Here is a 14511-nt window from a genome sequence, read left to right as displayed (position 1 = left end):
AGATGGATTGGCAAAGTGGCAGCATCAATGGGCTCAAGCGTGGCAACAACTGTAAGGTTGGCCCAGGATCAGGCAGTGTTTCATTCTGTTGTGCTTAGGGTCACTATGAGTCGGTACTGACTCAATGGCATCTAACAACAACATACTTATGGATGTAATAGCTCAAAATACCAATTGAGAGGGGTGGAGTCTTCACATTACACAGGGTTGATAAGGATGGGCAACTTAGACATTGGCTACCTAAAATAGGGGGAAGGGGGCTATAAAGGCATGAAGTGACTGGCTTACAAGTTTTCAAGAGGGAGTTTAGTTTCAGAGTGTGCAAGGGAAGATAGAATCCGCACTGAATAGTTTTCATCTTGTCTAGATGGGTCTGGTGAAAACAGATGGGGATAAGATTCTTATGATTCAATAGTGCATAACTGTTATCATAACTAATTACAGTTGTCACAACTGTAAAGGTAGAAGTTTTGTAACATAAAGGGGGAGTTGTTAATCTTACATTCCAGGAACAGAGGATCCTAGGACCATCAAGGGAGAAGAGCACAAGCGGAATGTGGGACCCTATCCAGAGAAGCAACAACACCAGAGATGGAGACAGAGATGATGACATGAAGAGATAGAGCAGCAGAGGACTCTAGACTCATGAAAAGAGAAAGGCTGTTTGCTGGCAGCCATGAGGCAGGCTTGCAGAATTAGCCCTTTGGTTATTTAAATGATTATATATTCCTGAGTGTTTTTGTGTACATTCAAAAAAAAAAACAGAGAATAGAAGAAAATATTGTTGAACGATGATACACGGAGGTGATTGTAATCACTGCAATGAAACAATGAGTATAAAACCGATGTTCTCCCATGTAAACTATTACTCAGTTCATAATAAAAACTTAAAAAAAAAAAAAATCCTCCTGTGGCACTATTAGTATGCCTTGGCATAAACCTTCAAGGGTTAGGAAGCTCATTCTTTAACAAGATAGTCCCTTAGAAATTTGAACCACAACGCTGGCTCTTTAAACACCCATGGCTTAGTCTAACCTCCTCTCCTCAGGAAAGACAGCCCGACAGCAGTTCAAGGGAAGAGCAGCTACCATATAATGTTTATGAGTGAAGGCCTGGCTATATCAGTTACAGAATGTGTGCACAATTGAATGTTATACAGCCACTCAAAAGGATAAGGTGGATGACATATAAAAAATTAGATATGTGGATAAAAGGCCAAGTCAAGAAGTATTGTTACTAGGGTTCCAGTTCATACATGGATGAGTTTATTCCAAACCAAACATGTTCAAACACGTCTCTGCCATCAGTGGATGACCGCAGACAGGTCCTCTCAGTAACACATTCGTCTTAGGCTCCTGAGGGTGCCTTCAAAAAATAAAAGTCCAATCAAAACAGTGATTTTCAAGAGGATTTTCTGTTGTTCTTAAGTGACATCAAGTGGTTCTGGCCCATAGTGACCCTGTATAGGGTTTCCAAGGAACGGCTGGTGAATTTGAAACACCGACCTCGTGGTTCAAAGCTACCTTGCAGTTGAGTGCTTATGCTAAGTCAGTGAAATTCAAGGCAGGGAGGTCAGCTCAGAAAGTTATGCTGACTGTTTTTTGGAGACCCCAAGAGGATAATCTTGATAGATGTTTCTCAAAGGACATAGGACAATTGTTGGGGGCTTATTAGGAAGACATTTTCAGGAAATGAAAACTGCACTGCTGAGGATTTTTCTCCCTTCACAATGCACCTGCTCATTCTTCAAGGGTAGCAAGGGCCTGCTTCACTGGGAACCTTCATCCTCCCCTCCAGACTGTTGTCCCTCTAATCTTGCCCCTCCAGACTGTTTTGCTTTGTGTTGTTTTTTCATCAAATTCAAAGAACATTTAAATGGAACATGATTTGAGTCCTTAATGATGCCAAGTCTGCTCTTTTGAAGAGCGCAGAATTCTTCAAGGAAGAATTAGAGAGCTGGAAACACCACCTTCAGAAGTGTATAGACTTAGATGTAGGAAATGCCAAGAAACAATAGCTTCACATTTTGATATTTGTATTCCATAAAGGTTTCTATGACTTTGTAGCAATACTTCTAACTTATGTCTTTCACACTCATCCACAATATACTGTTAATGAAAACACGGGTTACAGAAATGCTGTATGTACTGTGGTTCCATCTTCTGTCCAAACAAACCATAAATATATTAGAGAAAGAGAGTGTGTGTGTGTGTGTGTGTGTGTGTGTCTGGGTGGTATAAGCAGTTAAGTGATCAACTGCTAACCAAAAGGTTGGCAGTTCAAATCTCCCCAGAGGCCCACCTTAGATAAAATGCCTGATGCTCTACGTCTGAAAGGTCTCAACCATTGAAAACCCTATGGAGCAACTCTACTCAGACCTACACGGGTCACCAAGAGTCCGAATCAATCCAATGCTGCTGGTTTGATATATTCTGCTTAACCTGGACAGCCTTGGCAAGTTAGCTCAACGTTCCAAGCCTCAGTTTCCTCAGTTGTAAAATAGGACTACTAGTTAGACCTAACTCATAGTATTTTCGTGAGAATGTAATATGAAAAACCAGACAGAAAGACTTAGCACAGTTCAGGCACATAACAAGGACTCAATAAATCTTAGCTATTAAATGATGTCATGCAAAAAAATATTCTAAAACCCCAAAAGGACTAGTGATAAGGGGTGCGACAGAGAGATTAATGGAGGACGTCTACTATCTATTTCATATACTCCTGAGGTCATGAAGTTTTACAAATAAGCTTGTATTCCTTTTTATCATCAGCGAGAACAATAGACACAATCCTGTTTAACCCGTTGCCGCCAAGTTGATTCTGGCTCATCGCAGCCCTGAAGGACAGAGTCAAAGCACTCCTTGAAGTTTCCGTGACCAAATATCTACAGGAGCAGACAGCTTAATCTTTCTCCCATAGAGAAGTTGGTGGGTATGAGCTGCCGACTTGTAGAAGGCCACCCAATGCTTAACCCACTGTACTACCAGGGATCCTTCACTCCTATTTAAATAAAAACCACAAAGACAAAAACCATGTCCCCAGAGAATTCACTTCTCATCAACTACCTCTACTCTGACCCTTCTCCCCACCCTTGCACCTAGCCAAATGACAGCTAGGCTTGACCAGTGAGAAACATTTTCTCTGGACACAGTTATTTCTATTAACACTTTCCATGACTCTCCATCTTGAACAAACCTTTGAGCCCTGCGCGTTTTCCACACAAGCTAATCCTGGCCTCTATTCTCCCATCTGCTCTCAAGAAGTAGGCTTAGACCCAGATAGAAATCCTGCCATTTACCCCCAGACAACCCCTTCCCAACTCATTGGATTTGTCCCATCCCTGCAGCCCATAGACAGGCTATTTATGTCTGAATCCACTGCAGCCACCTGACCTTTACTGCTCCTCCCAGCTCTTGTCAGCTGAAAATCTCTATCTTGGTTCTGAATCAAGAACTGAGCCACAGACAGAATCCCTAAAAGATCCTTGTCCAGTGCACTCGGAACCCATCACTAGTCACTTTGGATGCTTAGGCCTTCTTCTCTGAACCCCATCTAGTCTCCTGAGGCTGCAATCTACTACCTACAGTATCCACAATCTGTCCTTCATTAAAAAATAAACAAAACGGAAATGAGATCACCATGGCATGGCTATGTGGTCACCCAACAGGCATTCTGTAAAGCAGGAAACGGGCTGGTGCTGGGAAGTCAGGGATGGAATGAAGCCAGGCCCTGCCCCCAAGGAGCTCATAGTCCAGTGGGAGAGACAGACATACAAACAGCGAATGGAAAAGCCATCTCGTAAGAACTTACACCTAAGGTCTGCGTGGTACAGGGTGGAAGCAGCCCAGAAGTCAGGACTTAGGAGTCAGGACGTAGAGAGGGAACAAAAACACACTAGGAGTGGGTGACATTGAGCTGGGACTGGAAGGGTGTATAAGGGGAGAAAGGGCATCCGGAGTGAGGGAGCAGCATGTAGAGAGGTAGGGAGCCAAAGAAGAGCCTAGTGTGTTCGAGCTCACTGTTGCTGGATGCATCCGGCACATAGAAGGAGCAGCGAAAATGAGGGCAGAGGTTGGCAGAGGAGGGGTCATCAGGATACCCATAATAGGGAGCAACAGAAGGCTTCTCCGGAGGCAAGTAGCAGGTCAGAGCTGTGTCTTTATGAAGAGCCCTCTGTCCCGGCTCAACAGAAGGACCAGAGGAAGGAGAACTGTCTCCTAGGCCAATCACTAGATTTTATATGCCTGTGGTTCAAGCTCATCAACTATTCCCTGGAAACCCTATACAGGGTCACTATGGGTCGGAATCAACTCGACGGCACTTAACAACAACAACAACACTCCCCTTAAACATTCTTTTAACTTTGGATTCCAAGAGTCACTGAGATGTAAGTTTCAAATGAACCTTACATCCAGAGCATCCAAGACAACGGGCCTACAACTGAAGGGAAGTTGTGCGCTGAGAACTCTTCCCTAGCAGAAAAGACAGCAGAGACACAAGTCCTACATACACTCTAAACTCAGCCACAAACCAATGTTGAGACTCAAGCATGATTTTATCTGCAATGACAAGTCCACCCCCAGGCTCAGACAGGTATTGTTCCAGGCTCAGCAGACAACCCCAAGTCAGACAGATGTCCAGGGCCCAAATAGACATTGCCCCCAGGCCAAGACGATGTTGCACCAGACCCAGACAGATGTTTTGCCAGATTCATGCCACATGTCCTGGGCTCATACAGAAGCTATCCCGGGGCTAGATAATGTGCTGGGCTCAACCAGGTGTCCCAGCCTCAAGCAGATGTTGTCTCCAGTCCAGGCAGATGCTACCCTAAGCTGAGACAGATGTCTGCCACCAGAGATATATAAAGATGCTGAGGGGTCCCCGTGAAAATATCATCCCTAAATCCTCCTTCTGCCACTTCCACCCTCTACCTGCCACCCCCAAGAAAGCTGAGGAAGGCCAACACTGAGCCCCACCAACTCTCCTCAGGCCCTCCTTGCCTATAAAAGTCAACGAGGTACCTCCTCCTAACTGTAGATACCTGCATGACAAGGATGGGGGGAACACTCAGTGGAGGATGAAGGAGGCACATGTATAGGACAGTGATGCCCAGGCGATGCAAGGTGATTCTATAGCAAAGACATGTTACAGAAAAGAGGGAGAGGGGAGGGCTTAGGGGGGAAAGGATTAGAAGCAGTAGCTTCCACATAGTGCGAGGATCCAGACCCACTAAACATTACCTCAAACACCACATTCTGGGACTGGAAGGGAGGGAAAAATAACCTCATCTCCAAATACATATACTCTACCTGACACCCTGAGAAGGTAACTAAGGAGTTCTCGTGGCGCAGTGGTTAAACGTTGGGCTACTAACAGCACACCGGGACTCAGAGTAGCGCGCAGGTTAATGCGCTAGACTGCAAAGTTGGTTTGAAAGGCAAAGTCAGTGGTTCAAGCTCACCAGTCGTTCCTTGGGATCACTATGAGTCAGAAGTGACTTGACAGCACTTAACAACAATGATTAATGGCAAGGTCAGCATTTCAAACCCAGCAGCTATTCCTCAGGAATAGCTGTGTGCTCCCATAAAGACTTACAGTCTTAGAAACCCTACGGATCAGTTCTACTCTGTCTTCTGAGTCAGATTCGACTTGATTGCAATGGAATTGGTTTTAGTTTTAATGGTCAAGTGCATGTTGGGATAGTCCATACAAAGTATTATGGATCAAACTGTGCCCTCCAAAGATAAGTGTCTAGTTGTCTGGGCCAAGATTTTCAGTGGCTTGGCAGTTACATAATGATGTAATTGGTCATTTATATAATGATGCCATCAGCCCGACCCAATGTGATCAGACAGTCAGTTGTAAGGGGATTCGGGTGGGATGCATCACCATTACTCAGGTCACAGGCCTGATTTTATGTCAGGGGAGTTTCCCTGGGGCATGGCTTGCATCTCATTTCATCTTAGAAGGAATCAAAGGAGATAGAAGTGACCACGGAAGGAGGGATTGACTACCACCCAGAAAGAAGAACCCGGAACAGGGCACATGTTTAGACCCAGGGTCCCTGCTCTGGGAACCTCCTAGAATCAGGAGAAGATTGATGCCAAGACACACGGGATCAATGTGTCTTCAAGGGATGTTGGAAGGCGACAAAGATCTTCTTCCTAACGTGAGCTGACAGAGAAAGAAAGCCTTCCCCTAGATCTGGCATCCTGAACTTGGGCTTCGAACCTGCTTAACTGTGAGAGAATACATTTGTTTGTTTAAGAAATAAACAAAAAAATCCACCATGGGGCAATTCTCTCTGTCACATGGACTCCCTATAAGTTGGAACCAACTCAAAAGTATCCAACAACAAGGGTTCCAAAGCCCAGCTGCATTAAGCTAGGAAGAAAGAGAGAGAAAAGAAGGCCAATTCATTCATCACTTGGTCCTGGCTGGAAGAATGGTTGTTCACAAGAGCCCTCAGAGGGGGCCAGCAGCCCCTCATGCCCACAGAGTTCTTATCAGGAGCTAGTGCTGGGTTTACTGTGGCTATGCAAAACCATAGAGTATTGGGTGTTCCTGGTCCAAGGTGGAAGAGCAGCTACTATCCCTGGGATGGGGGACTCAGAAGGATTACACTGAGAGTCTGGCCTCCCCATCTGCCCAGAGAGGCTCCCACTGGGCTCAGACTGAGTTGCAGCTCCAAGAGCAGCCAGTTCATGAATATGTAAATATAACCTTGAGCCATGCCCCCAGAAGGCTATGGTTGGGGCTTCCCTGCAGTTCTACCTTCTTGCCCAAGCTTTTCCGCTGAGGACAGTGAGGTGGGGTTTCCTGCAGGTAATGTACACACTAAAACAGTATCCCCAAAGCAAAAATTAACATTAAAACCACTCTCATATTGAAACACTATCTGACACAATTACAAACACTAACACACATACATTAATACCAACCAAGCACAAGCACACAGTAATCATGGGCGTGGTTGGTGCTGCTTGATAAGCACTGGACTGCTAACCACAAAGTCAGTGGTTCAAACCCACCAGCCACTTCTCAGACACCCTATACAGAGTCACTATGTGTTGACAGAAACGCAACAGCACTTAACAAGAACATATGATACAAACACACTCATTCATGCAATCATTCTAACAGTCACCATATTTACAAGCACACCAAGTCAACAGCACACAGTGACGCTCCCCAAGATACTCATCCCCAAGTCAACCCCAGGCCCAGGAAGATACCTCACTCTCTTCTAACCAGGGTGACAAGATTTAAAATTATCACTCTCTGTCTCCACACCCCCTCGCCCCTGCCCAATGCAGCCATCCAGATAAAAAGTGTGTTATGAAGAAAAAAAAATCTAAACCCAGCCCCAGCCCTTCAGAGTGATTAATCCCTGCTAATGATTTACCGATTTGCAGAGAGCGTGTTCTGCATAACCGGATCGTGGGCATTAACACCAGCTCAGAAGCTGCCATTCTGCTAAAAGTGGAAGTAAATTTCAAGTGCAATTGGCCGCCCCTAATATGAATATTCTATTAATGCAATGGGAGGACCCCACCCCCATCCATAGGCCTAGAGAGCTGAGGTGTGGGGAGTACAAGGAAAGGTTCACTCCTAAATAATACCTCACCTTCCATTCTTCTTCCCCTTCACTAAGACTGAAGAGGTACTGCACACCTGGAGGAATGGAGTAAGGAAAGGAAGAGGTTGGAGCAGGAGGACTCAGGCTTCCTATGTAGGGAGAGCTTTCAGGAGAGCAGTTGATGGTGATGGTGCTTCTTGTTGTTGTTGTTGTTGTTGTTGTTGTTGTTGTTGTTAAGTGCCATTGAGTTGGTTCTGATTCATAGCAACCCTGTATAGGGTTTCCAAGGAGCTACTGGTGAGCTTGAACCACTGACTTTGTAGTTCAAACCAACTTTGCAGTCCAGCGCATTAACCCACAGCACCACACCAGGATTCCAGTGATGGTGCTCTTACGTGGGCTCCCAATTCATGGTGACCCCCTGCACAATGGAAAGAAACACTGCCCAGTCCAGCACCATTTCCATGATGGGTTAAGGATCAGAAGGCTGTGGACCCATAGGGTTTTCAGTGACTGGCTTTTGAGGAAGTAGAGAGCCGAGCCTTTCTTCCTAGTCTGAAAGTTCTTCCATCTTAGGATGAAAGTTCTCCTGTAACCTGCCCAGCAGCAGAGCAACACGGAAGCCTCCCCTGCAGAAGCTGTACATCAGGTGCATTAGCAGGGAATCGAACCTGGATGTCCTGCATGGAAAGACAGAACTCTACCTCTGAACCACCACTGCAGCAGTTATCTGTGCAGCTGCCTAGCTGGGACTACCTGCACCAAGCACAAAGGACAGGATGACTGGCACACTCCCAGCCTGGGACTCAGCCAGGATCCTGCCGGACTGTTCCAGTCAAAGCCACATTCCAGCCCAGACTCAAGAGGGCAGTGAACCCCCTGTGGGCGTGGTCACTCCTGACACCATTTAGCAAGAACTGGCTGGGGGAGGGAAACAGGTTCTCCTGATATACAGTCTCTTACTCATCCCCAGGAAGTCTGGGAGAAGAACCAAGTCACACTTTCCCTTTCCAAGTTTTCATCTGGCCAGTGATCTCATTCCACCTTCTCAAACAGCTCAATGGAGATCAGTCAGCCCAGTTTACAGATGAAGAGACTGAGGCTCATAGCGATTAGAAAGTTGAGATTGGTCCAGTATCATCCAACAGGTCTAAGTCAGATCCAAGATGGAACCCAGACCCTTGGCACTCTGAAAATGCAAGATCAAGAGCATAAGAACCCTGGGTGGTACAAATGGCTAACGATGTGCTCACCTACTAACCTGAAGGTTGGAGGTTTGAACCTACCCAGAGGTATCTCAGAGGAAAAGTCTGGCAATTTACCTTTTAAAAAATCAGCCATTGTAAACCCCAGGAAGTATAGTTCTACTCTGACACAAATGGGGTCACCCCGAGTCAGAATCCACTCAACAGTAACTGGAGAAGACTGCCAGAAGGGAAAGGAAAGGAGTCTTAAGTACTGCTTCCCACCCCTCCCAATTCAGCCAGTCTCTGGCAAAGTCTCAAAGCCCATACACCCAAGATACCAGCTCCTCCAGCTGCCCTCCCCATGGGCCCTGACCATTCCTCTCTCTAGTTCTTCTCAGCAATACTGGCTTACAAGGAACGTTGGTGACTGTCCTGGGACCTATCTTACCCTGGACTGAGAGGGCTCTACAACTGCATCTGTTCTCAAGCCTTTCAGGGACTCAGAATATTAGCCAGCTAACAGCTCAGAGTTAGAAGGAGGAAAGTAGTCGGCCCAGCTGCCTGAGCAAACCGTCTCTCCCTTTTCCCTCCCGAAGTTGGGCTTGGTGTGGCTTTGTGTAGGCAGACTCGCTTGTCTGGGACATGTGTCTGGAACACGGGAGGTGACGACCTGCAAGTGTGGCTGCGTCCTATAGGCTGTGCGTGCATCTATCAGGCACAGTGTGACAGTGGCCTGAAGAGGCTGGTATCTGACCTGGGGCTTGGCACAGTGTGTGGCTAGAGCTTAAGTAGGCAGCCTCCTCCCTCCCTGAAGAGCCTCCCCTCCAGCCCCTCCATCACCACAGACCCCCCACAGCGAGGGCCCCATCTGCTGGAGGTTCAGTGACCTGTGTCAAATGAGCAGGCGCATGGTCACACTCCGGGGCCTGACAAAGGCCACACTGCTCCGGGAAAGTCCAGCAGTTCCTGGCCTGGGGGCAGACTAGGCAGGGCCCAGACCTTGAGTTTCTGAGACTGGCAGCGGCCTGGATGGGAACTTCCCTCCACACACAAGGAAACTGGGGGGGAGAGGGGGGAGGATGAGGAAGACAAGGGTTTCCCTGCTTCTTTGGAGCTAGCATTGCTGAAGTGTGAGGACCAAACTCTGGTTCAGGCACAGCCCTTCTGCTTTCTGATCCCTTGTGTGGATCTATTCATTCCTATAGGGTGTGCACATGTATGTGTGTCTCTTTGTATCTGTGTGCTTCTGGGTCTGAGAATGTGTGTGGTTCACTTTGTGAGCAAATACCAGGGTGTGCCTATGTGTGTGAATCAGCAGCCAGCTAAGCAGCTCCACATTTGTGGCCCCAATGGACTAGAGGGATCGTGTATCTCCATGTCAGTGAAGGAATGCCTATTTCAGCTTACTTGTCAGTTTTGTGCCTCTCCCGTTTAGACACATGCCTGTCTTTCTCGTTGTGTGGGATTGTGGCCATCAGCCCTGATGGTGCACGCCCACGTGTCCCTACTGTGAATGTGTGCTAGGTTGCATTTGTTTATCTGTGTGATGTGTGTGTGAATATGCATTTGTTCAGATGTCTGAACCATTCTGTGCCAGCAAACACGGTAGGTTTCAACCTCCATGGGTACCCCTGTGACTATGTGTTGTGGGTCTGAGGACAAGTTCTCCCCAGTGACTATGAGAGTCATGCTCCGGGGGGGGGGGGGGGTAGCACCAGTGTACCACACAGGATCTGCAGGAGCAAGAGTAAAGAGGGTGTTCCAACGTCATGGGGGAGACTTAGCTCTCAAATATAAGGAAGCTTTGATTTAAGACTAAGCCCATGTCACTGTATAGGGTCTGAAGAGTCTAAAGCAAAGACAGGAATTGTATTCTTTCCTAGTTTGCACAGCTACCCTACTGTTCACCCCAGAAAAAGTGTCTGCCATTCAGAGAGCAGGCTTTACTTCATCCTTGGGAGTTCCTGTGTGGTGTAGACAGTTAACACGATCAGCTGCTTGGTTGGTGGTTTGTGTCCACCCAAAGGCATCTCAGAAGAAACAGCCTATCCATTGCTGAAAAAAAACAGTCATTAAAAATCCTGTGTGGTGGGTTTGAACTGCTGACCTGGTGTGTATCAGTCCAGTGCTTACCCTACATCACCGTACCAGGACTCCCTGGGAAGCACTAGCATTGTTCTAATTCTTGATTCAGTTTAGAGGTTACACTGGTGTTTGTGTTATACTAAAACCCCACTGCCCTATAGTTGATTCTGACTCATAGTGATCCTGTTGAACAGAGTTGAACTGCCCCCATAGAGCTCTCAAGGCTATAAATCTTTACAGAAGCCACATTTTTCCTCCTCAGACCTGTTGGCAAGTTCAAATGACTCACATTTTGTTTCATGTTGAGCATTTAAACCACTGAGACATCAGGATCCCTGTTTACTTTACAATTGTTGGATTGCTGTTTATAAATGTATGCTTTAAAGATTTTCCTGTCTATGTATTATGTAATTTGAATATTAAACATTATTTTAAAAAAAAAAAAAAAAATCCTGTGGGCACCCTTGTGACCCAACTTTCAGGCAAGCAGTAAATAGATATCTTGTGGAGACAACACTAGTAAGGTCTGCTCACTGTGAATGGTGGGACAGTCACCATTCAAAATCAAAAGGGCAACAATTCCCTAAGGACAAAGTTGAGCAGGGATGGGAAGGAGGGGGCAATGGAAATAGGAACCACAGGGAGGAAATGTTGCATGGAGGGAACTGCCATCATTGAAATGAAACAAAGTGTATGATTTGTTGAATGTGAAACTAATGAACTTGTCTGTAAACCTTCACTCAATTCACAATAAGGAGTTTAAAAAGAAAAAAACAAAAACAACAATTATGGAGCTCAGTTCTACTCTGACACACATAGAGATGCCATGAGTCAAAATGGATTCAGTGGCAACTAGTTTATTTCATCCCTGGAACCTCAACAGCAATCCTGAGAAGTCCCCAGTTCCCATTTTATGATAAAGAAACTAAGGCTCTTGACAGGTAAAAGCAACTTGCAAATAGTCACAAAGCTGGTGTGGGGGTAATGGCATTGGGATTGAGGTTTCCTGGGCTCACAAACCCATACTGGTAAACTGGAGTCTAACTACTGCTGTGCTGCAGACACCCCTCAATTCAACACAGACCAGGGAACACAGCCTCAGGAGCTCTAGCTGACTCTGGCCTACCCCACAAGAAGTACAAGAGACAAGGTCATTGGTGCTCTTTGCTGTGGTGACCCAACTCGCTGCCTCCACGGGCACCCTCCCCCACGACAAAGTAGCAGGGAGAACAGTGAGGAATGGGACTCTTGGACAAGTCTCTGTTTCCTTATCTATGCACTGAGGGTAATGACTGCAGTGTTCATTCACAGGGCTAAGGGTAAAGAGGATATGATGAATGTTCAAGCATTCTGTAAAGCACTGTGCCCATTCGATTTTGGTCTTCAGGTCTCAGTGGCAATTCCAAAGACTGGACATCACAACACCTGTCTAAGGTCCAGACATTTCTCTTCCTCCAGCAGGAACCAGGACAAGTTCACAGAACCACAAACCATCAGAGCTCAACTGGTTGAAACTTCTGCAACCTGACTCTAGAGATGAGGAAACTGAGATTTAGTTAGAGAGGAGAAATTGGCCCATTCATGGGATAATCACAATCGAAACACCTAGAACAATAAGCCCTTTCTGAGAGCTTTGAACTCCCATTTTCTCATACCACCTTCTGACTTACCTTGGTGCTATTCCCAATTGACAGGTAGAAAAATCAAGGGCTAGAGCAACTGGACCGGAGTCCTTTATGTCCAAGAAAATAGTGGCAGCTCCAGTGTGGCAACCCAAGAGTCAAAGTCATGCAAGACTGCCGAGGGCTGGCAGGAGAGGAGACTTCACTGTGGGTATCCCAGCTTTGGTCCTACCTCCAGGGCATGGGAAAGGGACCAGCAAGTTGAGTGAGCCAGGAAGTCTCATGCTGCCTCAAGGTGATCACCTCCAGGACCAGAGTCCAGGGAAACCCAGCTTCCTTAGATGGATTCAGACACAGGTCTCATCACAGCTCCTGCAGGCAGGATGGTGCCTGAGGGGCCTGCTCAAGACAGTGGCCAACGGCCAGCCAAGGACCCTGCTCTGTCCCACTCCATCCCTTAGGCACTAGCCAGAGGCTGATCCTAGGACTCCATTCAGGGGACCAGTGAGCTCAGTCTGTACCCAAAATATTTCTCAACTGTCAACTGTCCAGCGACTTGCAGCTGAACCCCCAATCACCTTTCTTCCCACAACTTCCAGCTGAGGCTTTATTCCACAGTTCTGACTTATCCAGTGTGACTCTAACTAGGCCCCCATCCCCCACCCCCAGCTCAGTCCTGTAATCTGGGATGCCAAGACCCTGGAATGGAATCTTTTCATCTATTGGAACCCAGATCAAGGAGAGAAATGGGGTAGGGCTGGCAGCTGGAAGACTCCCTGAGACCCCAAGTCTAGGGAAGAGGGGAAGCTACATACAGTTCACTCCCACTCAGTCTGGGGCCATTGTGGGGTTAGAGCCATCCGATGGTTCAAATCCATTCAGGGTCCTTGGGGAGTCCTCAAAGAATTGGAGGGATGAAAAAGTACCCATATTCCACACCCTACCTCTTCAAAAAGGCTCCTCAGTTAGTTCCCTGTCCAGCAGCCCCAGGCAAGTCCAGCTAAACTCAAGCCCAGAGAGCGACGTAAGGCTGGACAGCTCCCTGCTGCACTCTGAAATGCTAGCCGCCCTTCCCATAGTCTACCTCTCCCTCACCTAGAGCAAGTTTCCCGGGGCGTGACTCCAGTCAGTGAGCCCTTAAGGCTTGGAGAGAGGGGCCAAAAAAGCTTCCGTGGCGAGAGACAGGTACCCGGGAGCCTCGTCTCCACTTCGAGGTCTTCTCATTCTGGAACCCCAGAACATGGGCGGACACAGTCTTCCCTTGGCAACATTGCCACCCGCCGCCGCCGTCCCCAGCCGCCCATGCGGTACTCACCTGGACCGCAGTACCCAGCAAAAGGAGTGCCCGCTCAAGGAGTGGAGCTGGGGCTGGTCCGACTCGGCCCGCGCGGACACACTCTCAGGCATGTGGGAATCTGGAGGAGTTGAGGTGTTGGGTCTAAAGGGAGAAAAGGGAAAACCGAGACGGGTCCCGGGAGGCGCTCGAAGAAGAGCTCTGTGCACGCTGGAAGCCGCGGGAGGCAAGGTGTGCAGCCGTGCCGGAACCAAGCAGAGGAGCTGAACCACCTCCCGCTAGCAGCCGCCAAGAGCGGCGGGAATCCCGACCTGCTGGCAGCGGCAATGCTAAGGGAGGAGCGCAAACTGAGCCGCTTCTCGGAGCCGGAGCGCCTCCCGGAGCCCGCAATGCCAGCCGCTGTCTCTGGACACTCTGGCAGCATCCGGGAGGAAATTCAGCCCGCACGGAGTGTGGGACCGGCCGGGCTCAGGATCTCCTGCACCAAGGGAAAGCAGGGCCCACGCAGACAGGACCAGAGGGGGTGCGGTCCCAGTGCCACCCCCGCGCCACTCCCCACGTGGCAGCCGCGCCCCCGGGGCGTGAGTGTGTACGCTGACTGTAGGGGGGGGTCGTGAATGAAGCCCCAGTGGCCAATCAGAACGGCCGGCGCGCGGGATCCCAGGAGCAAGACCCAATGGTAAGCTCCGGGCGGCCGGACCGGGTGGCAGCCTGGCTCGGGGGGCGGGGGACCGGGACCGG

Source organism: Chrysochloris asiatica, unplaced genomic scaffold (assembly GCF_000296735.1).
Source record: "Chrysochloris asiatica unplaced genomic scaffold, ChrAsi1.0 scaffold00106, whole genome shotgun sequence".
NCBI classification, from domain to species: domain Eukaryota; kingdom Metazoa; phylum Chordata; class Mammalia; order Afrosoricida; family Chrysochloridae; genus Chrysochloris; species Chrysochloris asiatica.
The sequence above is the reverse complement of the archived record's forward strand: the minus strand, read 5'-3'. Positions refer to the sequence as shown.